The sequence below is a fragment of the Rissa tridactyla genome, chromosome 3 (genome assembly GCF_028500815.1).
Source record: "Rissa tridactyla isolate bRisTri1 chromosome 3, bRisTri1.patW.cur.20221130, whole genome shotgun sequence".
NCBI lineage: Eukaryota > Metazoa > Chordata > Aves > Charadriiformes > Laridae > Rissa > Rissa tridactyla.
Genome location: NC_071468.1, coordinates 96,859,121 through 96,884,864, shown reverse-complemented (window position 1 = coordinate 96,884,864; position 25,744 = coordinate 96,859,121).

Here is a 25,744-nt window from a genome sequence, read left to right as displayed (position 1 = left end):
AATCCTGAATAAAAAGTTAAAATAAAAACCATGAGGAAACGTGTTAAGCTTTCATATGCCAGAGTAAGTCAAGTCTCAAAGGTTAATTTTTCCCTATATTTACACACAATAAACTGCAGCATATCATGCCTCTAAATAGCAGTGCTAACTATATTTCTAGCTTATCTCAAGTGCAAAAAGATTCCCTGACGCAATTCTTATTATTCCTAAATGTAGCCAGGTCAATACATTCATTATTGATCCAAGGGTGAAAAACTTGCTTTAACCTAAAGATTACAGTTAGGCACTGTTACAAATTGTAGCAATGGAGACAAAAAAAGGACCAAAATCTGAGAAAAAGTGGTTAAGGTATGGGCAAAAAGGATAATCCACTATGTGAAATATTTGTTGGAAAAGTCATAATCCTGGAGGCTGTTAGTGCCGCTGTTTGTGCCTTCTAATTGTGGAGGTTTTTATTCACGCTTTTGTGCTGATGAACCGTCTGTGGTTCAATTTTGCTTAAGTTTGTGGCTTAGTGACCTCAATTTTTAGTTTTGTAGTCCATATCTTCAGACTTTTACGCCTTGTTTTCTATATTTAAAGGGATTAAGTTTGATTTCTGTGAACCATTATTCCGCTTCCAACATTTTTATCAAGACCAGAAAATGGACTGGAACCAAGGCATTCCCAGATTTCCTGGTTTCCATCCTCCTTATCCCTGAAGCAATTTCTGTATTCCTACTAATGATGCAATTAAGATTTTTTTGACAAACCCTGCGATGGTGATTCACCCTTTGCCACTAGGGGTCTCAGTAGATAAACTGTAGAGGTAACCCATTTTCTTTAATACCAAAGGATTTCAAAAGCTTGGAATGATGAAAGGAGAATAGAGAACGCCAAAATTTATAAGAAAATATATCCAAAACAAACCCCAGAAGATGGAAAAACATCCAAAACAAACCCCAGAAGATGGGAAGATTATCAGAAAATAATATTTTACAGTTTTATTTTGTCCTGAAAGTTAATTATAGATGTCCTGTTCTCAGTTCTGTTACTTATGTTTGATATATCATTTTGCAGTAAGCACTAGTATTCTACCTCATGTTATACTAGCACCCAACTGTAGTTAGCAATATTGCAGTCACTCAACAAGGGTAAACACATCTATAGCCATCTTGGAGACTTTGCTTTCAAGGTTTTGCAAACAGCTTTTCCGATGCACTATGAAAACTCAAAGGCTGCCCAATAAATAGGAAGTATTATAAAATAAATATGCGACTACATTTATCAGGTGATAAAAATGTCAAAATTATTCTATGACTGTTCCAGTAATATGGCAAGTAAATGTCAATGATCACCAAGTGATGTCACATTTTAACCCCAAGTGAGCAGCTCATCCTCACACAGCCATTCACTCACTTCCCCACAGTGGGATGGGGGAGAGACTCAGAAGGGCAAAAGTGAGAAAACCCATGGGTTGACAGTTTAATAATAGGTAAAGCTAAAGCTGCACATGCAAACAAAGCAAATTAAGGAATTCATTCACTACTTCCCATTGGCAGGCAGGTGTTTAGCCATCTCCAGGAAAGCAGGACTTCATCACATTTAACGGTTACTTGGGAAGACAAACGCCATAACTCCAAATGTCTCCTCTTCCTCCCTCTTCTCCCAGATTTTATTGCTGAGCATGATGTCACATGGTATGCGAGATCCCTTTGGTCAGTTGGGATCGGCTGTCCCTGCTGTGTCTCCTCCCAACTTCTTGTGCACTCCCAGCCTACTCGCTGGCGGGGCAACAGGAGAAGCAGAAAAGGCCTTGACTCTGTGCAAGCACTGCTCAGCAGTAACTAAAACATCCCTATACTATCAGCACTGTTTAGTCACAAATCCAAAACATAGCACCATACAATCTACGATGAAGAAATTCACCTTTATCCAAGCCAAAATCAGTACACTGACCTCTGGATTATAAAGTACCTTTGCTGAGCTTGTACTATATACTATCATCTTTAAATTGTCTTTTCCTGAAGTAACAACTACTTAAGGCTTTCATGATAAATTTGTTCCACCTCTTAAATATTTTCTGTAGCTTTTCACTTTTTCAGGTTCTTATCATTCTTTATCTAAGTAGTACATATGAAAACAATAAGAAGTATTCTGGTATTTGTTTCCTAGGTTCCAAAATCAGAAGCCCTATCACTTTTGCATTTGTTCTGTGTGGCAGCAATTTTCTGGGGGGTCATCTTCTGTACGTTTTTTTTCACAGCAATCACTGTTCAGTAGATCCTCTATTCCACAGCTATCTCCCGGAATCATTGCTTCTAAATATACAATTTAGACAACACACTAGCGTATATGATACACCTGCCTCATCTTCTTTCTATGGTTTTATTGACCTGCCCACCAACAGTTTATTTCTGGGACAACGAATTAAATTGCCTTCTCCATGTATAATCTATGCAGAAGTAGTCTAGAGTCAATAGACACTTCAGCTACCTATGTGAATATAGGTGGGACCTTGGTCCACCTAGACTCTTTCTAGAGTCTAGAAAAGAAAGAAAGAAGCACTTCTAAAAGATTATTCTGATCTTGAATGACCAGAATCACCCTTTCTGTCTTTCTTTTCTGCCTCTGATGACTAAGCTTCTAACTTGGATGGGATGTTAAGTGGAATTAATTTAGGACTTAACTAAGAACTTATTGCTATGAATCTCTATTATAAACCAGCGGTTCTTCAAGATGAAATGTCAGAAGAGGAGGATGACATAAGTAAAGTAATGTCTCATAGGATGTTTAAGAGCCAACTATGCAATGTGACTGAAAAAAAATAAACAAAAAATCTAATTTTTGGATGTGCAGACTAGCATCTTCAGAAGCAATGGGTAAATAATGATGCCATTGTGCAAGACCTCAGCTGGCATACATCCTCAATAATGAAGAAGTAAGACAGTAAAAGTTAACAGAATTCACATCTGTGTTCAAGGAAACAAAAAAATTGAACTATGGTTGGAAAATAGAAGTTAGCTTGTTTAACTTAGGAAAATAAAGCTGAAAGGGATATGATGGATGTTTATAATACATGCAGGTAGATATTGGGCAGGAAAAAGCTAATGTAGGAGAAGAGTATAAATTCACCATGAAATTATTACAAAAAATTTTTAAATAAAAGATTTATAACCTATAGTAGAGGACAGCCCTAGCAGCATAGTAGGAGAAAACTCAATAGTTGTATGATGGAAGCGTGATGAGCAATGAGCAAGTGGCTGTGTGGGGCTGAGGAGCCTACTGGGTTTAGACCATGACAGTCAGGCAAATGCAATGTGATACCAACGGAAAGAAACATTAAAATCGGCCAAAAACTATTCATAACTATTCCTCACTCAGGTTACATAGAAAGTATGTACTCCTAGTCTAAAAGATATCATTTATATTTCATGTTCTAGACAATATAAGGGATAAGAAGTAACATTGTAGGAAGCAAATTAAAGATGCCTGTAACTTGTAGGCTTAAGGATGTTTTAGTATCCTATGAATTTTTAATTTAATGTGTAGATGTATAAAGTGTATATGAAATATAACTGAGTAGGCTAACAAATGCATAAAATTTTATTATAGATCATATTTTTAGAACATTTAGGGATTGATCATATTATTGGAAATAGGAGTGAATAAAGTATTTTAAAATGACATAATTTAGAGACTGATATAAGTTGGAACTGACCTCTTCAAGTCAGGGTGAAGGTGCTTCAAAAACCAGTTACATGGTTATAGGAGAATGCATGAATTACAAGCAATCAGAAGTCTCACATCCTCAGTTCTGATATCCTATTACTTTTATCAAATAAAAATGTTTCTTAGAGAGGTAACTGAACAGGATACCTAGGGAAGAAATGGTAAAATTTCTTTGTATTTGATCACAGTAAAACATCACTTCAAAGATGCAAAGGATAAATTTGTTTCACTGTATGCAGTTTATATTTTAAAAGGAGAAAAAGGTAGTATTTTATAAAAAAGAGAGAATTCTGTATAAAATATGCTTATTGGAAAAGAAATGTTTTTTTCATTCCTCTCACTGAAGTATTATATCCTACTTGTCAGACTAGTGACTTTGAACTATAGGCTATATATGAAGGAATTAATATTTCAATAAATGTGTATTAAAATATCTTTTGATAAGGCTTTTGACAGTAAGATAATATGACACAACAGAATTATATCAAGTTCTGTGTGAATTATTGCTTCATATTGCTTTTTAAAGGAAGACTGTTAAATGATTTTAAAATTAAATCTCAGGGAATGAAGTAATTATAGCCTGTTTACATAGAACAAGATATGATAAAATGCTTGCTCTTTTTGTGTCAATAAAAGTTTTGAAAAAGTTATTTGAAAGTATTTGGTGTTCTAACCTACTTTTCAGGCCCATGTTGTCATGTCATTTTAGTGTCTTAGATATGTTATTTAAAGAGTTTTTTGTCATAAGCAACTATATTGTACAGTTACATATATGCATACTTAACTGTAAGTATAGACTATATAGCCATAACTAAGTACATATGCATAATATTTTATAATAATTTTGACCTTTCACCACACCTTGCTAAATAAGGGTGTATTTTTTTTCCATTTGGAAAACAGAACCCATAGTACAGATAGATAAATGAATGAGGACTTCCACATACAAAATTCCTGAATGCTTGTCTCCTAATTGCCACCAAAGTCCTATTGTTTTACTTGCACTGTAAAATTTAGCTTAAGTCTTCTATAAACTTTAGATCATTGGCACCTTTAAACACAACGTACTAGCTGGTTTTCTAAAATGCATAGAGGACATTACTGATCTTCAGATTATATCGTTTAATATGGAGTAGCTAGAGAGTGACCAAAAGTTAGTTACTCAGCTTTTGCAAAAATAAAGGTGTCAAATACCTTTATGTTTCACTTGGAAAAAAGTTGAATTTAATCTGACTGGCTTCTACATAAGCATTGAATTAGAGGTAAACACATAAAAGATTTATTAAAAATTTTATCATTAAAATAGCAAAGGTAGTAGAATTAGATAAAATGTTCTTTATTTAGATCAGATAGGCAACTTCTTGAAAAAAAAGTAGAATTTTCAAGTTTGAATACTAGTTTCTACAATTGTGCTGGCTACCTAAGATGAATTGTGACAAAACTTGTGAAAAGAAATAGATCACAAGTATCAAATTTACAAATAAATAAAAAAACTATTAACAGTCTTTCAGAAAATTAATATCTAACATGCCAGACTTGAAAATATCTGTCTATATATTCAGTTATAATACTCAAATACTCAAATATTAACAACACAATTTTTAGTTTGGAGATTAATTCTATATTTGAATCCTTTTTAATGAGGTAATGTGTAATCACGATTTATGGCATTTAAGTACTCTTTCATTTCATTATAAACAACAAAATAAAATAAGAGAACATCATTGCTGAATAAATTTCCAGGAACACTGCTTTTTATGAAAAGTCCAGTTTTACTGCAATAAAAAGCATTTTGGAGAACATCAAGATTTTATCCTGTCATTGGAAGTGATATAGTCATATTAGTATTTTTTGTACTGGATTGACAAGATGGTATTACCTCTATACATTTGTTTAGGTCACTAGTATTTTTTCAGTATTTTAACATTGATTACTCTATGTGTACAATTAAATAAGAACGTAAACACCTTCTATAATATATCAATAGAAAGAAGTATTTATTACTACCACAAACTGCTTGCAATGCAATAAAATATGACACCATATCCTTAATTTTCCAAAACTGTACCAACTGAATTTCTGAACAAATCAAATGTAGATAAGGTACAGATCAGTTTTTAATTGATCTTAAAGCCTCATATAATTCCTTGGGTATTTTCCTTCTTAATTTTGTTTCCTTTTATTTCCCTTTACATGATGACAGTTCCAATGTCTGAAGTGCCACAACATAACTTTTGTATTTACAATAAGAACATGATTGTTTAAAAAAATACTAATAAACTCAAATAAACACAAACCTCTGCCAGGCAGCCTTATACAAGAATAACAACATCAGGCTCTGTTCACACCAGTGACCTATACATGTCTCCTTAAACATTTGAGAAAATAGATAGAATTTGTACAATGCAAAATCAATACACTATTAGTTCCTTATCCTGACCCACTGTCACACCATCAGGACTGATATACCTCGGTGATGAAGAGAAAATCCTAGCCTCTGGACTCTATTTCCAAAACAAAATAGCTTTTTTCCAACTTTTCTGAAACCCGTTAGACTTGGAGTCAACAACTCTTTAAACCAACATACCTATCAGTGCAACAGTATACATTATTTTCCGCCCAAACTAAAAACATCTTTCCACCATGGCAATGTGTTATTTGCTCATCAAAAGGAAAAAGTGTTATCTGCTTCTGTCTACCTGCTCAGCTTTATTGATGAGTTATTGCAGTGACACCCAATTTCTCTGCCTTCCATATGAGATTAAGCCTATGTTTGTACAGCATCATGAGGAAGTTTCCAATTCTGCTGATATGCGCATGTTTCAGGATAAAGCAAGGTTTTAGTCTCTATGTGATAAATTTAGTATAGTCTATGTAGAGTCCATTAACTAAAAAGTTGTATCCATACAAATATTTTAAATGGTAACATTTCATAAATTGACTTCAAATACAATGGAAAATCCGGCTAATATACATTAAATGGTAACATGAACAGTGTGAAAGACGAAACTTCTGTTAAACTAGATAACAGCATGCAGCAATTAAGATACTGTTTTTTAGGAAGTTTTTAATAGCATATTACTATGTTTTATGCAACTTTACTCCACTGCATTCTCCACTGCTCAAAAGAACTTGAATAAATACATGCAACAACAAATTTCTGCCTACGGAGACTGAAGGTTTTTCTACTTCTTCCTTTTTTTTCTTCCTTTTTTCCTTTGTTTTTCTCCCAGATGGATTTCAGTTACATTTGGAGCAAGGAAATGTGTTATAGTTCCTCACAAATTGTAATTCTTATATAATTTAAGAAGGTCATCTAGTAAGATGGTATAACAGGTAAATAACGCTATAAACAGTGAGCCTACACTATGCAAATTAAGTGCATTTAATTTATCACTGTGGATAAAATGTATAGATCATACATAGGCTATTGAGATGTTAAAGAAGGATAGATCAGTCACGAAGTGCCCATAACATTTGATTAGCTGGGGCCAATCAAACAGAAAGCCAAAGCAAATAAATAGGCTTTGGAGCAAGAAATGAAGACCATATCTACAAAGATTGAATTCATAATATGTCACAACTCTGGAAAAGATTTAAGTCAGAATAAAGAAACAAATCAGAATGATTTTATACAAAATAGTGTGGACAGAGAAGTGATCTTCCATTTGTAAATGTCCTCATTGAATTTTTATGACTAAGTTTTTTAGATAACAAAATACAGGAAAGAGTGCAAATAACAGCACAAAACTGACACAAAAGCCCTGAAGAATGCATACTTCAAAAGATGAATTACTTAATCAGTAAGAAAAATTTCCAACTTGATCATAGTTTTTAATTCCTTTCATCAGAAAAACAAAATAAAACCAAATTCTAAAAGACTTTCTAGTATAGAGAAAGGCACAATAAGAATTAATGACATTTATTGAATATGACATATGTCTAATGCATAACTAACTGATCCTATAGTAAGAAGAAGACAAATTCTTTACACCTTTTGGCTTAATCAAAATGAGAAACATTACTGGAAATGTGTTTGCTCCAGTAAAAAAAGGTAGTGGGTCATATACAAATGTAATATTACATAGTTAAAGAGCTTTTGAGACAAAATCATTAGGGTGGGTCTTCTTACTTTTCAAATAAAAAAAACCTATGGTATGCTACCTGTACTGATATGATAAAGAAATATATAAAAACTAAAGCAATAGACTGTCTTTCAATGATATCATTCATTTTTAAAAAGTGCTCCTGAAATTATTGTCTAATTGATTCTGGTCTGTATCTATCAAAGAGTTCAAATTTCTTCATAGCTGTAATGTTTTATGATAAAGATAATAGCACCATCTGCCAAGTTAAATCTATCTGTCAAGCATATAAAGTTGAAGATAAGATTTTTTCCAACTATTGTAAATTTTGCATAGTCAGAAGAAAATCAATTATTACACTCACTTTGTAATATGTAACAGATGCAAAGACCATTAAGACCTTGTCAAAATCACAAGTATATTGTTGCAATTTTCTGTCACACCTTATTTTGACTTTTGACAATACCATTTTGACTTTTACAGTAAAATGTGGATGACAAGAGAAAGCAGATAATACATTGTTGCCAGATTTGGAAGTTTAATATCAAAATATGTGTAATACTGAAAGAAATGAAAGCATTTTAGACAACTGTTATCTCACAGTATCACAAGACAAGTTTCATTGACAATGTGCAAACATGATGCATAAAACACATAAATGTAAAAAGAACCTAACCAATAATCAATGGGCCCACATTTTACATATGTGTTCTTGAAAAAGCTCCAATGAACGGGCTAGTCTTGCCTTGAATTTGAATAAATAATTTGTGTCACTCTGATAACATTATACAATGGTCAAAGGCAATACATAAAGAATTTTGTATTTGATTGAAACTGTAGATACCAAAAAAGTCAGCATTTAATGAGGAATAATCTTAATCTGCAGTCATTCATTCTACCACCAAAATGTGCTAATGACATAAAGGCAATATACAATGACTTGACAGATTTCCTGCTATATTTGAATGTAACATATTATCAAAAAGCAACATATTCAGAATAAATGACACTGGATTATAGAAAGGACAAAATTTGAAACACCTATGACTAGGGAACAGACTTGTAATCTCGTGTCTCTTGCTTCTTGTGACACACTTCTGTTTTTTCAGGTGCTATCTGACAAGGGACTAAGCATTAAATAAACAAGGCTGCATACCCAAGGGAAAAAAATAAATCTGAAGAAATATATAATATGACTTGAAAATTCAGATTTTGTTTCCATAAAATGGAAGGTCATTTGAAAAAACTTTTCAGTAAGGATAAACAATATATAAGGAGACCTATTAACTGAATTTGTTATTTAAAAATAGGATGCCTTAAGTGTTTGGTGTTATTCATCACTATGACCTCCTAACCTGAATCATTTGCGTCTATGAATGACAGTGTTATCCTGCTATGATCTTGGTGTCATTGTCAAGAGATGTTGCAGAAAAAATAATAATAATGGAATGATGAATCTAGTAGGTGAAGAGGATGGTGAAGTTAATGATAGTGGCAACCTCAAAAATATATCACTGATGTGTAGTAGCATTTATATTTTAGTTGTGATTGCCAAATCCATTTGCCACGTTATTAATTTTCCAGTAACTTGAAACTTTGTCTTGGTTTCAATTGGGGTAGAGTTAACTTTTTTACTAGCAGCTGGTGTAGTGCTACATTTTGGATTTGTGATGAGAAATACTTCCGAGAGCTCACTGGTGTTTTTAGTTGTTGCTAGGCAGTCTTTTCTGCTCCTCATAACACCCCGCAAGCGAGTAGGCTGGGAGTGCACAAGAAATTGGGAAGGCACACAGCCGGGACAGATGACCCAAAGGGCACTCCCATAGCATATGATGTCATGCTCAGTATATAAAGCTGGGGGAAGAAGAAGGAAGGGAGGAACATTCAGAGTTATGGCATTTGCCTTCCCAAATAACTGTTACACATGATGGAGCCCTGCTTTTCTGGAGATGTCTGAAAAACCTGCCTGCCGATGGGAAACAGTGAATGAATTCCTTGTTTTGTTTTGCTTGCGTGCACAGCTTTTAATCTACCTATTAAACTGTCTTTATCTCAACCTATGAGGTTTTTCTCACTTTTACTCTGCTGATTCTTTTCCCCATCACAACCAGGGTAAGCAAGCAAGTGGCTGCATGGTCCTAGTTGCTGGTTGGGGTTAAACCATGACAAACTTGAACTCTCATCTTTTCAGTTTTTAAATATATATTATAGTCAACAATGCAAATGCCACATGGATCACAACATCACATAGCAACATCATACTTATGGGATACTGCTATCCAGTATACAGAATAATATGGGGTGCCAGAAATACTCCGTTCTGTCTTTGGAGGCTTAAATTCAAACCCTGATTAGTTCACAAATTAATTTTTATTTCTTGAGCTTGCGTTAGTCTGTGTGTGGCTATATCATTAAAACGATATGGCTGCCTGAATAACTGGTTTTAAAGAATGGAATTGGAAATAATGAAAGTGACAGTGTGTACATGTCAAGTTATCTATTCTCTATCAAATAGGGTGAAATAGAATAGAACAAACCAGAAATGTTAATATTTTGCATAGGAAGAGAGATGTGAACCTTGAACTACACTGTCCTGTACATCCATCCGTTCTCTTATTACATCATCACTTTGTCATTTCTCTTAAAAAGTTGTAACAAAAGTTTTGCTTTTTTTTCTTTTGCATCTGCACGGTCCTTTTTTAACAGTAATATATGACGAAGTGAATTCATGTTTTTTGCTAAAATGATCATGCGAATTCCTGCTGTAGAAAGTATCCACCTGACAAAGAACACGCAATTAAGCTTAATGTGACAGGTGTCTGAAAAGCAGTAATTTAATATAGACTAGAAAACAGACATGGAGACTAGCTATAGGAGTTAGAATCTCTGGTGAGAATCCTCACCAGAGTGAGGATCTACTGATAATTTATAAATTAAATGAATTGGACATGACAGATTAAAATAGTGAGAGCATTTGTGAGATCCATTAAAAAATAGTATCATTAGGTTATTTTGGGAGAAAGCTATAAATTCAAGACATCAGCATCACAGATTGAAAAGTAAGTACTTGTAGAGAACTGAAACTGGGTGGATACCAAAATTGCAAGAGAAAGATAAATAGATGACATTCTATGGGCAAATGTTAAAAGGCTGAGTTCTGAAGAACGTAAAAGAAGACACTGGGTCTGGGAACGTAATGAATTTGAATGGGGTTTATTTATCAAGTTCTTGACTTGAGATGATAATTTTTTTTCTTTCCATTTCTATAATAACAACACTTTTAACCTTTGTGTCTACTTTCACACAGATTGTGGATATGGAATCACTGTTGTCTCTGTCTTACACAGATTTTAGTTATCTAAAAGAGAGAGAAAGAAAGAAAAAGAAAGAAAGAAAGAAAGAAAGAAAGAAAGAAAGAAAGAAAGAAAGAAAGAAAGAAAGAAAGAAAGAAAGAAAGAAAGAAAGAAAGAAAGAAAGAAAGAAAGAAAGAAAGAAAGAAAGAAAGAAAAAGAAAGAAAGGAAGAAAGGAAGAAAGGAAGAAAGGAAGGAAGGAAGAAAGAAAGGAAGGAAGAAAGAAAAGAAGGAAGGAAGGAAGAAAGGAAGAAAGGAAGAGAGAAAGGAAGAGAGAAAGAGAGAAAGGAAGAGAGAAAGAAAGAGAGTGAGAAAGAGAAAGAGACTAAGAGAAAGAGAGAGAGAAAGAGAGAGAGAAAGATTGAAAGAAAGAGAGAAAGAAGGAAAGAAAGAAAGAAAGAAAGAAAAAGAAAGAAAGAAAGAGAAGAAAGAAAGAAAGGAAAGAAAGAAAGAAAGAAAAAGAAAGAAAGAAAGAAAGGAAAGAAAGAAAGAAAGAAAGAAAGGAAAGAAAGAAAGAAAGAAAGAAAGAAAGAAAGAAAGAAAGAAAGAAAGAAAGAAGAAGAAAGAAAGAAAGGAAAGAAAGAAAGAAGAAGAAAGAAAGAAAGGAAGGAAGGAAGGAAGGAAGGAAGGAAAGAAAGAGAAAGAAGGACCTCAAGAAGGACTTCTGTCTTGGACATTTATGTCAGAATTGCTCTCTAAGAGACGCCTCCTAGGTAGACAACTTTTCCACAAGCTTATTGACTGAAAGCAGTTGAGGAGAAAAGTCTGAGTATACATGGAATGATAATGAACATGGATCAGTGGAAGCAAAATAAATTCCAAGATACTTAATCTAAAACTTTCTCCTTAAAACCCAGGGAATCAGCTTTCATTATATTCTGAAATGCTGAAAGTGATTCTTTTTTCCTCATGTTCAAGACTGATAGCATCAAACTACAAAAGATGCTGACAAGAGCAAGGCCAATGATAAAGCAAGTAGGGGAGCTGATCTTAGGAGAGGAAATGGAAAAAACATGGCTTTGTGCAGTCTGGCATAGTATTTTTTAATATACTGCCAGGAGTTAGAATTGCAGTGTTAGAAGCAGCTTACTGTAGATGTGAAATGTATGGGCCTGTCATAAATATTTACATTAGCCAAGGAACTATTATTTTGCTAGAAGCCAGGCAGTGAAATTCTTTGTCTGTATCAGATGCAATCTAACAAAATAAAGACAGAAAAGGAGTATGATACCTCCTTACTAACACATCAAGGGAATAAACAACAGCAAAGAAAAAATTACTGTTTAAGCCATAAGTCAATACTGGCACAGTGTTAGATAGGTATACATTGTCTGTGGAAACATTTGAACCAGAAATTAGAAAACTGTCTAATAGTTACTAAATGTGTCCTAAGCAGTGCTCTAATAGAAATAGTGTTGGCAATCACAAGAAAGAAGCACAAATATTAAATCAATGTAATTGAAAGAAAATCCAACTATTTTAAAATGGAGATATTTTGAGCTATGATCACTGCAATTACACAGATTCTAGTTCTGACACCCAGGAGCTCCTTTTCAGAGTTATGTTTCTAAATACTTGCTGAAAACACAATCTTGCTGTGTCAGGGCCTCTATTGGCTTGAAAAAGAAATAGTTTCCAATTATACTAGAAATGCTATTCTTGGACTTTGATTGCATGATGCAAATGATTTCTGAATCATCTTAGTAGCAATCTTTTACACTTTGACTATATCTGGAGACAAAAAATGAGAACAGTAATTGTTGACAATTAAAGAAAGAAATAGTCCTATTAACGAGAGCCATGTAACATATCTCCGGCTACTTTAAGGGTACAACATTCCTAGTTCACAAACTGTTTTATAAGACAGTGCAGCAAGAGGAGGTTTTTTTGCAAATAATTGGAGCTATGCTTTAAATAGTGTAGTATATTGTCATTTCTTATTTAACAAGTATTGTAATTCATACCAAGTAACTGTGAAGAAATTATTTTTTGATTATAACTTTATCCTTGTAGTCCAAGTTAGAAAGTGATCTTTATGCATAGGCATTTTATAGAAGAAAGACATATGAGATAGCTGCACAAGAGGAAATAAAATTATTCAGCTTCATCTATTGCCCATGGATCAGTTATTTTTTCAGTATTTGAATTTTTCAAAATTCAAAGTCTTACAAAAATACAACACTGACCATTTGGACCATCTCTAATATTGTCCTGTACTACAACTTGTAACTGATTCATCTTATTTGACTAGTTTTTTATCAACAATCTTTTTTGACTCAGGAGTTAAGAAAAGTTGTGATGTTTGTATGGTTTCAGTTTCAGTTTGCTTTATATGGAAAAAAAAAAAACAACCCAAACCCCAATCCAAAACTCAAACCTATCTACATTAGAAACTGACAATGCTCTAACATCAGTCATTAGAAAATTTAGAAAAAAAAAATTTCCTCATACAACCTTAGCTCATATCCACCAGAATACACAACATTAGGATAATAATTGTTTACTTGATCAGCCCTATTTTATTTAGCTGTTGTATTTATATTTGTTAGCAAAACCACACAATATTACTAAAGAAAGCCATGCTCTGTGGAAAGAGGCTGTACCCTTTAGCAGGTGCTACTAACTGACTGGAAAAACAGAAAAGCTTTCAAGCATACTAGATTTATGTTATTCTCCACATTAAAATAATATTACCTGAATAATTCAAATGTTACTAAAATGTAATTTCAAAAATCTACTCAAAGAAAAAGAGTGTGTAAATATATAAATATAAGCTATTTACTTTCTGCAATTTTAGTGTTGACCAAACATGCAGGTTTCTTGATCAGCTGCTTGCTATAATAATCAATGAAAGGATAAAAAGATTAATTTAAATGTATGAATAGGCAAAATAGGAACTCACTTATTTGCATGCAAGAGTGAACAAGGGGACTTTTCAATGATGTGATTCTCAATACATGAAAACCAGTTTGACTATATAATATAAGAAAAATCACACAAGAGACAAATGGGCCTAAAATATCTGTGAAATTAAAAAAAATCTGTTACACTGATTTTTAAACAAATAGCTGAAATATTAATTCAAATGAAGAATAAAATATAGACAAAGACTTCATCACTCATTTCAAATTAGTTCTGCACAACTGATGCTTTTATGTTTCCTATACATTACCTAAACTTAAGTACGCAAAAGCACTCATTGTCTTGTACTTTAAAAGCTATCATAACCATGGCACAAGTCATGCATGTTACATATGTGAAAAATTATATTTGAACCCATCTCCACCTATGCATAGAGCTGATCAGAAATTTTCTGAAAAATGGTGTTCTGTTAAAAAAAATGCTAATTGTGTGATTCTGAAACATTGTTGGAAACCTGTTATATTTAATAACTTTTTAGTGACTTAAAGGTATGACTTGAAGGGGCACAACAGAGTGTAGCACAGACATATTGACTGTTTTACTTGCTGAAGCATGGCCAGCAGATCCAGAGAGGTGATTCTCCCCCTCTACTCTGCTCTCGTGAGACCCCACCTGGAGTACTGCGTCCAGCTCAGTACAAGAAGGACATGGACCTGTTGGAGCGGGTCCAGAGGAGGGCCACGAAGATGACCCAAGGGCTGGAGCACCTCTGGCTGAGAGAGTTGCGGTTATTCAGCCTGGAGAAGAGAAGGCTCCAGGGAGACCTTATAGCAGCCTTCCAGTACCTGAAGTGGGCCTACAGGAAGGATGGGGAGGGGCTGTTTGCAAGGGTATGTAGAGATAGGATGAGGGGTAATGGCTTTAAACTAGAGCAGGGTAGGTTTAGATTAGACATTAGGAAGAAGTTCTTTACAATGAGGGTGGTGATTCACTGGAACAGGTTGCCCAGAGAGGTGGTGGAGGCCCCATCCCTGGAGACATTCAAGGCCAGGCTTGATGAGGCTCTGAGCAACCTGATGTAGTTGAAGATGTCCCTGCTTACTGCAAGGGAGTTGGACTAGATGACCAACCCAACAGATTCTATGATTCTATGATTCTATGAAATGCTTTGGGGAGCTGCAGCTCAGAACATCCAATCCTGTCAGGATTTCCGTCTGTCAGTTACCAATTTCACCGATGATCTCCTTTAGGTGAAAGAATGAACTAACATTTCTGAAATAACTTTTCCCACCATTTTCAGGGCTTTTTTTTTTTTTATTCTAATTCTTTTACATTCTAATTTAAACTCAACTCTATGGAGGTGATATTTTGAAGTCCATTAAAAAACTTATTTCAGGACAGCACTTTTCAGGTTTTCCTGATACTATATTCAATGGAACATAATGACTGATGAGTATTTTGTGTGCACATTATAAAAAATAGTTTCTTAAAACAAAAATAATTATGATCTTAATGTTTCACCCTGTGTCAGCAGGAGAATAGATATACTGCTGATATACTGATATACTGGTAGTTAGGGATACATTTGAGGCAGTGAAATTCAAACTTTTCTGATGATATACAACAATTGCTTAGGAGATAACACCTTTTTGGCAAAGAAGTCAGTAATCAGTAGATTTTGAAAAAGAACAGGAACATAACTTACCCTTATAAGCACTAAGCTGTAAGGAAATGAGAGAATAATGACTGAGAGTCAAAACTCAAGAGATATGCTTTAGATCGTGCAAGTGATTTGCTCTTGATAATCTTTTTTCCTGTCTGAATTCTGCAAAGCAACCTTTTACAGATAAATGTTGTACAGATGTGGGTGAATAGGTAACAAAACAGGCCTAAAGCTATTAAATATTTTTGTTGTCTGCATTTAAAGACTGGCAGAGAATCTTCATTGTTTGCACTATGCTGCAGGTATATTTTACTGCTAGAGAGAAACAATTTAGATCAAAGCCAAACTCAGAGGTGCTTATGTTTCTGTTTAGCAAGATCTGAGCCATGGTCAATGCTGTAGAAATACTTTCCCATATGTTTTCCCATGTGCCCGTCACACCTAAGTCACTACTAAATGGCAGGTTACAGCTAGTCCCAAACTTTCTGATGGAAAAGTGGCTTTTCCTGCTATCATCATTAAATATTTCAGATGTAGTGAGTGATCTTTTAGTAACTCAGAGAATTTGTTTTGTAGTAATCTCACTAGTTTACTGAAGAGTGAAGAGCATTGCTTATGCTATGGTGTCTCTTCAAGGCTCACTCACGGGTTCCTGGAGACCAGGAGCTCCTGGAGGGCTCCTGATTGTATCTGTGAGTTCTGCTCCCTGCTTGAATCTGAGAGTCCAGGGATGCAAGGAGATCCTCCTAGGGAGGATCAGTGGTGCCAATGTGGCATTCAGATAGAATCTCTCTTGCATGGATCTTCAGAGCTGATGCATCAGCTCAGTTCCTCCTTTTTGTTCTAGGAGAACAAATAGGGCTTGTATGTGTGTTGATCAGTAACCATTCTGCACTGAAGTCTTACACTGCTATGGGCAATAGCGAAGACCACATTTATTTAACTGTTTAGTGGGTTTTGGGGGTGGCTTGTTGTTTTTTGGTTTTGTTTTTTTTTTTTAATGACTAATAACTGCTCACTGCTGTAAGCCTTAGATAGATTATTTTTCTTCGTCTCGGTCTAGCCAAGACTCTAACGTTCTATTACTTGATAAGTACAATGTGCACATTAAATCAAATATTCAGAACTTTGCAGAGATGTTCTTCCTCCTGCTTGGTTAACTATTTGACAACTCTATAGAATCATAGAATAATTTAGGTTGAAGAACAACCTCAGGAAGGCTACAAGCTTCAACTCACTGGCCACAGCAAGGCTAACCTTGTAAAGCAGGAAGAGTATATGGTTGAAGTTCAGAAAAAAAATTTGTCCAAGCGTAACATTTGTGGGAACAGTGTCAGGAAAATGGAAATACCTGGTGCAATATCACATTTCAAGAATCTTGAAAAGCAAATACTGTGAAATAGACAAGCCTAAACTTGAACTATATGTATTGATGTCACTGTAGCTGTTTAAGTGCTAGATTAAAAAGATCTCTATACTCAGACAACAAAGGCTGCATAACATGAAGAAGGATAGTTCATGTTATGATAGATACAAATCCAGTTTAGGAAATCAACACTGTGAATATTAGCCTAAACCCGGAGCCTCTACTCTGCCTCAACGACAGTTCCCCACAGCATCCAGTCCTGGTAACTCCATGACAAAAACTGAGATAATATACAAAGTAATTTTAAAATACTTACAACCAAACTATTACCAAAACTAATAGGTTACTAGGTTGTGTGTGTAGTAGGTCTTTCTTGGGCAAATATCTGAAACGTTATTAGACAGACATTAAATCCATCATTTGGCCTAGGCAAAGTTCCTTGCTTAAAGGATTAGCAAAATTTTGCGTTCTACCTTGTTACTTAATAATCTAGGACATTTTTCCTTCTGTTCCTCAAAATCCTTCATGATTTTCGCATCCCGTAAGTGTCAGGCAGATGTGCACAAAAGCCTAAATGAAACAGCTGGTTTCATTTTATCAATTACTTTCCATTGCAAAATACATTGTGTTCTTTACTAAACCAGGCAAGTTTGCAGCTACCCAAAACTTCTTTTTTAAAAAACTCTGTTTCTATATATTAATATGTTACCCCTTTTTGACAGAAACTACTGTTATTCCAACAATATATTTTTGAAGGGTTTGTTTGGTCTGGTTTGTGTGTGTGTGTTTTTTGTGGTGTTTTGTTGTTTTTTTTTTCTTTAGCTTTTATTAGTTAAATCCATGGGCCTACACTTCTTTTGTTTCCCCCTCCCATTAAAATATCACCTTGTGATATTGCGTGTCCAGAGAAGGGCTACAAAGCTGGTGAGGGGTCTGGAGGACAAACCTTATGAAGAACGACTGAAGGAGCTGGGGTTGTTTAGCTTGGAGAAGAGGAGGCTGAGGGGAGACCTTATCACCCTCTACAACTACCTGAAAAGAGGCTGTAGAGAGATGGGGGCTGACCTCTTCTCCCTGGTGACAAGTGATAAGATGAGAGGAAACGGGTTCAAGTTATGTCAGGGGAGGTTTAGATTGGATATTAGGAAACATTTTTTCACTGAAAGGGTTATTAAACATTGGAATAGGCTGCCCAGGGAGGTGGTGGATTCACCATCCCTGGAGGTGTTTAAAAAAAAGGGTAGATGGGGCACTTAGGGACATGGTTTAGAAGTGGCTTTTGTCAGGGTAGGTTAAAGGTTGGACTTGATGATCTTAAAGGTCCCTTCCAACCTCAGCAATTCTATGATTCTGTGATTCTATGATTCTATGATAGCATATTCTGTTGCCCTTTTTTAAAAAAAATGACATTTTTGTATGACTAATTGAAATAATTGCGGTTTCAGAAGTCCTATTTTCTTTGCCCCAGAACATGAAACAAAATCATCAAAGCTAGCTATTAATTTTCTAAGGCATGGGGTTTTTTTCCACTTTCCAAGCTGAAAGTGTGCTTGGACAAAAATTTCAACTTGTACATTAGTGATAATCACAATACAGTCATCACGGACTTTAGAAAGTGAGGCCCCAAAAAATAATCCCACATTTCATTTATGTACATGTGTTAAACCTTGAGCATCAGATGTGCAGTAAATTCCTGCCTTGTGCCTGTTTGGTGGTGGAATTCTGTGCCATTCATTCATGTTACGTGAATGTAGCACCTGTAAATAACTGGAATTATTCTTCTTCATGCCAGAGGCTGTAATGCAGTCTCATTTACTGGGAAATAATGTATTTGAAAAATCTGTCTTGCTGTCTGGTGACCACCACTTGCAGTCTACCCAATTTATGCTGAAGTTAAGATGCACGTCTTTAAAATATATGTCAATATTTTATGGTAGAATGCAATATAGTTGCATATAGAATGTAATATAGTTGTGAAGTGATGATGCAGAGAGCAAGTAGCAGACTGGTAATGGAAATGTGCTGGAATTATTGATTTATATATAACTAGAATAATTTGCTACAATTCCGTAAAAGCAAAATAAAATATATGAATAACAATGAAATGATATGCAGATGGTTGCAATTGTAGTCACATTGAAGTAAACACGATTTTTATGAGAGAAGGGTTGTACTCTGTCTGAAAGGAATACGCTCTTTTTTTTTTTCTTCTGTCCATAGTCCTATGTTCTCTTTTCTTTTAGAAAAATGAAAGTTCTGAAGAACGTCTAATGCATATGATAATGCTTGTGGGGTTTGAGTTGTTTGCTTTTTTAAAAATTATAAATTCTTTCAAAGCATTAATGAATAACTCCAGGAAAAATAAGAAAATAATATCCAGCTGAACAGAAAAACTGAAATATTTGAAGATGCTGAACAATAGTATGCCTAACTCTTTCCTCCTTCCAAAATCTCAGCAAATGCTTTTTTAGAGTATCTTATTTTATACAGTGCAATTTCTAAGTCAAAGGATATCAACTATTATTTAATAGGTATGTATAGTTTCTTTTACATTGTGCATGAAGACCCTTCTGCCTTATTCTCCCCTGGAGAATAAAGAAAATGTTTAAATGCATAATTTTTTGGACTGACTGAAACATTTCAAGCCACCATTTTTTGGATGATAACAATACTTATAAACCTTATTAAAAAGTCTATTTATTTTGCCTTTAAAATACAAATGAATAAGCTATAAAACATTTTATATTTGGAATTGAATTCCTTTTTCCCACATCACGCTTCTGCCCAATATTTCACAGGAAAACAACAGAAATAAGACTATGATATTAGAGTAAATTCAAAAGAATCTCTTTTGTAAAGCAAACCAACATTATTTTTTATGTTTTGCGTATGTTTTGTGTTTTGCATTTATGTATCGCATTATTGTATGAGCTTGTAATTCTGCTAGAATATGTACCTCACCAGAAGAATGTCTCCCAGGAAGAACTTATACAAAATTAAGTAGAATTATTGACTAGGAATTAAGGAAGGTATCTCTAGCTCCTATCATAGCTTTGGTAGATAATATATCCTTAATTTGTTTGTTTTATTCTTTTGTCCTGGTTTGAAGTAAAACAGAACCAACTTTCTGTTCAGTAATTTTACTTCTTAGCTAGGCCTCTTCTAACTCTGAAATTAAAAACATATTGTGCAGAAAACTGTTCGTTCTCAGAGTGGTAAGACCAATGTCTACAGTTAGTGACAAGGAATGGTACGCAGAGAGGCTCTTGCTTATACTTATCGCTATAAAAACCAAGGTCAGCTAATTTCATTATTTGCCCCATTGGAGGGTCAGAAATGGAAAAGCATAGAGGGGTCCCACCTGCAGGGACAAGCGGACAGGACAGGTGACCCAAAACTGACCAACAGGGGTATTCCATCCCATTTGCTCGGTGCTTAGTATATAAGCTGAGGGATCAAAGGGTCAGCCCTCTTTCTTCAATAGCCGATGTCCAAGGAGGACCCTGTCTGTTCATCTGCCTCTGATCCCGATCTGTGTGTTCCTGACTCCAGCTGTGGAATCCAGTTCCCACTTGTCGCTGAGTCTAGTCTGGGACTTCCCCAATGCCTGCTGGTTACGTCATCCTGGGAGCTAAATATGGTTTTGGATATACTGTATCTATTTTATTATTTCCTTTTTATTTTATTATTAATATTTCATTAAAGTAGTTCAGTTCCTTCTAAACTCATAAATTTCTTTATCTCTCCTCCTTCTCTTCGTGTGTGAGAGGTGGGGGGAGGGTATCTGTCACTGGTCATTGGCCAATTCGGCCAAAACCATAACATCTTTTCACACGTTACTTATCCAGGTGTGCAGTGTAACCCACAATCATACTTCTCTTGGTCAACAAATGGAAGTTTCTAGAGAAAAATACCCTGACTTATTCCTTAAAAAAGGAACTGCAGTGATATTATATTCTATATTGTTATCTTTCTTATTCCAAAGGAGAGCCATTTTTTCTGGGTCATCTAAAAATACTTGACAAGCTGCTGTATTATGAGTGCTGCAAGCTATGCTAATTAAAACTGTCTCATTTTTTGTGTCACTTGGTTGGCAACAGTGGTCTCTTCTCATATTCTTGGAATTTGGGGCAACCAGAATTCTGCTGTTTGTGAAAGACAGGTGTACTGAACCACCTAAAATGAACTCTGCACGGATACTTGTCGTCTTCCATACTCTAGAATGTGGCTTCTGGCCACACTGTGCACTACATAAACTACTCAAAATATTTTGTTTAACTAATTGCATTTAAAAAGATTCAGTTTCCTTTCTTGTCTGTTAGCAGTATCAGAGAATGGTAACAGATGACACTGACTGCTCATCTACTTATTTTCAATAAAAAACAAACTGTGATTTGCAATATTTTAAAACAATATGGAAAGAACAAATAATTTCCCAATTTACATATTTTACATATAGTCATACATTGGACATTTTCATTGGAAAATGTTAAGATAATTTTCTTCCTGTTGCATAGTAAACAGTTTTAAATTTATGGTACATTTCTCATATAAAAATATAAGAAATACTAAATTATTTATCTCATTTTGTTCACAGATTATTTAAAACATCAAAGTGCTTATCTTTTGTTTGAAAATATCATGCAATATGGCACATATTTTGAACAACTGAACCTCCGGAAGCATGATCTGTGTCTCTAAATATTATGAAGTTTTACTTTTGCTCCCACGTGAGGTTTCTCATGAGAACAGTGTTGAATAGAATAAACGGGTAGATAAAACCACAACACTTGACATTGCAGCTATAAAAAGATGATATTAAATGCCTGCTGGCATGCAAAACACCATTTTAAAGAAAACTGAATAAAATACCTCCGTTGTTACTATTTCTTAATAAAAACCAAGGTGTTCTCTAAAAACTGCTTTCCTTTGGTAGAGTTCCCAAGTGGAAAATACATGTAAAAAAGCTGTCCCTCAAGAAGTGAGGTGCTGCTGACAATTTTTGCATAATATGAGAGCAAATTTTCTGAACTTATCGTTTCTCTTCTCTAATTGTATTTTCTTGCTTATCAAATCCTCATTTCCATAAGTAAACATTTATCAAATTAACACAGTAGTAAAAAGTGAAGGTAAGAACCATTGTTGTTCTGCTTCCTAGAATGTCTCCAGCTTCTTTTCTAATGTACTTTACTAGTGATTTTTGAAATTATTTTTTCTGCTTTGTTGTAATTAGAGTCACTGGCTATATCACCACAAAGAAAAAAAACAACCAAACAAACTCAAAATGCATAGTCTTTCTCCCTGCATAAAATGGTGGTCGCTAGGTGCTTGACCATCTGAATATACAATACTGAATCTTTCTTTTAAGTTCATAGTTCAAATATAAAAGATTATATGATAATGGAGGAAACCTTATTTATCTCTCCTGATACGATAAAATCATATAAGGCCTTATCTGAATTTCCTCCAAATAGTAGGAAACACTTCATTTCTTACACCACCACATTATCTTACTTTATATAAAGTTATATCATACTAATGAATTATAATCTTCATCATCAAATTGACTAGCATGCTCAGATTTTAATTTTTTATTGTTTCCAACGAGGAACTTTCAGTTTAGAACAAAACTTCACGTGAGTGAAATACTGCAGAGAGTATAGCCTAAAACTTTACCCTTAATTCCATTTTCCTTACTCAGGTCATCAAAATCATACTTTTTTTGTGACATCCATTTTAAACTGGTTCAGTACAACCATTAGGGTTTTTTTTACTTCCACATAACAACAATAAACTATTATTACTCCTTATCTGTAGGGTAGGATTTTGATTGACATATGATAAATTGCATGTCCATACAACAGCAAAATTAAAACAAAAGAATGCGTTGTTACCTTCTGTGCTATAAGTATGTCCAGGTCTATCTACACTGTGGAAAAATAGTAAGTGATCATGCAAATGAAGAACGTATCATAGAGTGAACATGAGGGAATCGAATTAACATTTTAAAGAAATAGAATTCAGTCATTTTCTAATCCTGCAGTGCTTCACCTAGCAGTCTTATGACAGTGTTTTTATCGTATGGTATGTGCATACTAATGTATATATAAGAAATATAGAGTAGTTTATCGTATGGCTGCTGAGGCTACATAAAGCTCTTAGATTCTAAAACTATCAGCTTGCACTCAGTGATGATTTTTCCTTCATAGTCAGTTTGCAAAAGAAAATGACATCTCTGATTTCAGAGAACTTCCTCTTCTCCTTCCTGTGTTCTGCTACTAAAAGCAAGTAAGGCTTGCTTAGTGGAAAAAAAACACAGTTAAAATAAATTGTAATACTATTTAAAAGACTAGGTGGATAGTTATTTCCTGTCATGATGGTTTCAGTTCAATAACAGAGTTAAGCAATGACTTGCCTTAAACAAGCATAGTCCAGCAGAATTATGACTCTGTTTAAAACCAGACACAGATTTAAAGCCATGTCTAATTATATATAAAAAGTGAAATACTAAATATGTCCTTTTATAGACAAGATAATTTCAGCTATTAAACTCCAAAAGACGATGAGTAGTTTTTGTCCATTTCTATATCTCCTTGTCCTGATAACAATATGTACATAATCCCTGGTCTAGGGAGGAAAAATTGCTATGACAATGATATAAGAACAGTGAAATGTAGAAATCAAATTTAAGAAGAAAAACCTGAATAAATATGAATAACATATTATCCTAAGTTAGGTGAGCCTTCTTTACACAACCTTAACACTGATAATAAGGATTAGGTCCCATTTTGTAAGTCAACTCCCAATTATAGCCTCAGAATAATTGGACATAATTTCACAAGGAAGGGAGAAAACAGTATAAATCTCCTAACATTTTTCATTTACTTAATAATAATTTTTCTGTATTCACTGTCTAAGACAGTGGATGCCCAGTCCATAAACAAAAAAAAGTCATTATATATACAATATAACGAGGCTTTTCCTATAAACTTCACAGAACTAACCATTCACCAGAACGAACTACAGTGGCAGGGGTTTCAGCTAATTGGGCCATGCTAATAGAACGCATGTGCACATTTGCAGAAACTCAGCTGGTGGGCAACAGCTTGTTAAACCACCAGCACTCATTTACTTTTGTCCATGTTGGAGCCTAGATACAAACACATTCATTTCTGAATCTGAGGCATAGGATTCTAGTGTCTACTTGCTTCTCATGTCACTTCACCCTGACAATTTTAAACCGTAACCCTAGGTGACTAGAGCTGCAAAGAATTTGTTTAAAGTATGAGACAGGAAAGAGAATATAAGGAATATAAAGCAGTAAGCAACCATAAGATACTCCAGTTTTTAAAATGAGGTGCTAGACAAAGCATCTGCAACCTCTGATTAACAGAGAACTGCTAGCTGCTATTACTGAAATTTAAAGCCAGGTCTAGAGGCTTCAGTCAGAAAGGCCCAGTTAAGGGTAGATTTCCAGGTGCAGCAAGCTGGGATACATCCAGTGTAAGGAATTCTACTAAAACTGTGGGCCTGGGGCACTAAGCAGAATACTGGTCAGATTGGAAGATTAAGAATAATACCTACAAACAAACTAAAATAGGATCTTATCATTAAATGATCTTTAAGCTACTCAACAGAGTTTGATAATATGTTTTTGTTTCTTTTCAAAGAAAGAATTCAGATGAGTTATTTAAGTCAGTAACAAATGAAGGCTAATGATTGTGATTTAAGGAACCCAGTGATACTAAAAGAAAGGGAGAAAGGTCACAGCCTTTTGCTATTGGATGCAAGGTAAATTAGACTTCAAGTGGAAGTCTACATGTTGTAACATGAGTAATACAGTGTATATTTTTTAAGTTAGACTAACTAAGCTTTGATATGATTGCGATATTCCGTTACTGGTGATTTATAAATCAAAGCGTTGCTTACCAAAATGATGTAATCTAGTCGGGACAAAACCTAATTCTATATATGCAAATGTCTGGGACAATAGAATATAATTAATTATCAACCAACATACAGCAACGAATGTCAGTCATGTGGTTTTTAGAAATGGCTTGTTTGTTTACACATCATACTACAGCACGCTTTGCAAGCACCTGAGCTGGGGCTCTGTATTAGGAATGTCCACAGAGTACACTAGAACCCTGCTGTGTGCTGATGATGTTGCCGTGTGTCTCTCTGCTTGTCAGCTCCCCTCAGTGCTCTTAATAACTAAAAGAGACCTCTGAAAGGAGGAAGGAGGGCAGAAAAAGATTGTGCATTTTGAAAATGCATCTTGAAATTCTTCAGTTTAGTGGAAAATAACTTTGCTTTATTAATCAAGGGTTTGTACACATTTAGTTTACTTAATTTACTTAAATGTTTACATCGTGTATAGCATGGACAAGATAATCAGTGATTTCATAGTTCAATGAATGAAGAATCTCTAAAGAACAAAACATCATTTACACTTTCACAGAACTCTGAACCCTGAATGCATGAAATTGCATCTGCCATAAGAAGCCAGAACACACAGTCAGAAGGCTCTGAAGACTTCTCTTATGACCAATCACTTAAATATAATACCTGTGGACTTCTGGAAAGAAGTGTGGTTCCAAAATTAAGACTACATAAGACTCCTAAAAAGAGGAACGCAGTTTTGAAGCTAAAGCCTTTAAGTGATGCAGTACATAATATTGTAGAATTTGTAGGAATGAAGAAAAG